We start from the raw sequence: 2,162 nt of genomic DNA on the forward strand, positions 1-2,162 counted from the left end.
GGGTCAAATCCGTCAGTCTGCAAAAATCTCCGCGGAACCTAGCTCCGCCTCGTCGAAAAGATGATGAAAGGTTCAAGGGAGGGGGAGGATTGATTGATCATTCTGTACCAGGGAAAGGGCAAGGGATGAGGTGGGTCAGTGAAAGGCGATTTGGAACACAGTCAGACAGGTGGGTAAAGGGTGTTGCTGAGGACAAAGCAAAGGATGGCACCTGTTTTCCTGGCTCCTGGGGTGTTTTCTTTCTTCTGATCTCTTTCTCTCTCTCTCTCTCTCTGATCAGACTGACGTCAGACAATACTGAGTGGGGATGGAAAGAGAGAGAGAGAGAATGGACTGATAGTGATAGAGAAAAGAGAGGACTCAGTCTGAGAGAGAGAGAGAAAGAGGTGTGAGGATACAGCATGAGGTGAGAGCCAAGGACGAAGCTTTTGGAAGGTCAACCCGCATTTGGCAACACTGGGTACCGGAGAGCTCGGGAATTTAACAGACTTTGAAAATTCAGGGAAGCCGATTAAAAACGGAAGATTCTCAGCTCGCTCTCTCTCTCTGTGCTGCAATTAAACCACCAAACTAACCCAAAAAAAAGTGCATTACCTAATGCACACAATGAAGACGATATCACATAATTAACAGTTGAAAGACAGAACAGGGAAGCTAAAAGCAAAATTAATGCAGCTAAATTAATCAAACATGCGACCTCCTGTAGAGGTTATATTTCCAGGAGTAATTTTGGCTCTAGGAATTCTTCACATTGACACATACACCCACGCCCCTTACACACACACACAGGTGAAATCTAGCCCTCTATTGTTCCCTTATTACAAAATTGACTTCTGTCTATATTATCTTTGCCTTTAATACAGTATTTTTCAATTGATAGCTGCTGTTATTGAAAAAAAGGCTTAACTGTCCATTTACACCCTAATAATGTGTATTTTTTTCATTTTTTCTTTTCTTTCTTTTTTATTTTTTCTTTTTAAATTTTTTTTAAAGCCCCACACTCCCGCCTAACTGCGGTAGGTAGTGCTTATGTTTTCCCCTGCACCCATGTTGTGTGTGTAGGTGTGAGACACAGTGAAAGACACAAGGTGCATAAATCTTTATTCAGTTTCCACCATCAGGAAGGAAAGAAACACCCGAGTGGCCAGTGACAAGCAGTCCCCTTCACATCAAAAATAATGTGTATCTTAAATCAGAATTGACACTGGAGATTGGACAGAAATTGCTGAAGCAATTACAAGCAAAAACACTGTGGAGGATGAAGATCTGAAATAAGAACAGAAAGTGCTGGAGAAACTCAACAGGTCTGGCAGCATCTGTGAAGAGAGAAACAATGTTAACATTTCTAGTCCAGTAGATCGTCTTTGGAACCTAACCTTGCTGAATCATGGAGAGTATCAATGCCATGAATTGGATCTTCACTCAACATTATAATTCGGATAACGATGTTGTGGCATAAATTACCAGAAGCGCAAATCGATTACCATGTGGTGAGGGCAACTGATCATCTAGATGGGTCTTAACCATTTTGGCACAGTGGCCCCATTTGAGGCTTGAAAGTTGTGGTGACCCCACTGAGAACCCACCAAAGGGCATTGGGGGTGAGAGGGGAGGATGTCTGAGAGAACAATGCGGGGTACAACTGGGACAAATCGGTCAAGGCTCCATGAAGCTCATTACTGCTGCAGAGCTCATGACCCCAAAATGCAACTTAGGGTGTGCCAGGGGAGCCTCAGTCATGTGTGTTGCTCAGCCTATAGTATATGAGAAGTCTTAGACATTCCGGTGGTCTGGATGACCACACCCGCAGGTAGTGCTATGGTTTGGGCGGCATGAGAGTTGGGTTTTGGGATTTGAGTGTTACCTGACTACTTAGATTTAGATTACCTACAGTGTAGAAACAGGCCCTTCGGCCCAACAAGTTCACACCGACCCACCGAAGCGCAATCCACCCATTCCCCTACATTTACCCCTTTACCTAACACTATGGGCAATTTGGCATGGCCAATTCACCTGGCCTGCACATCTTTGGACTGTGGGAGGAAACGGGAGCATCCGGAGGAAACCCACGCAGACACGGGGAGAACGTGCAAACTCCACACAGTCAGTCGCCTGAGTCGGGAATTGAACCCGGGTCTCTGGCGCTGTGAGGCAGCAGTACT

Source organism: Hemiscyllium ocellatum, chromosome 24 (genome assembly GCF_020745735.1).
Source record: "Hemiscyllium ocellatum isolate sHemOce1 chromosome 24, sHemOce1.pat.X.cur, whole genome shotgun sequence".
NCBI classification, from domain to species: domain Eukaryota; kingdom Metazoa; phylum Chordata; class Chondrichthyes; order Orectolobiformes; family Hemiscylliidae; genus Hemiscyllium; species Hemiscyllium ocellatum.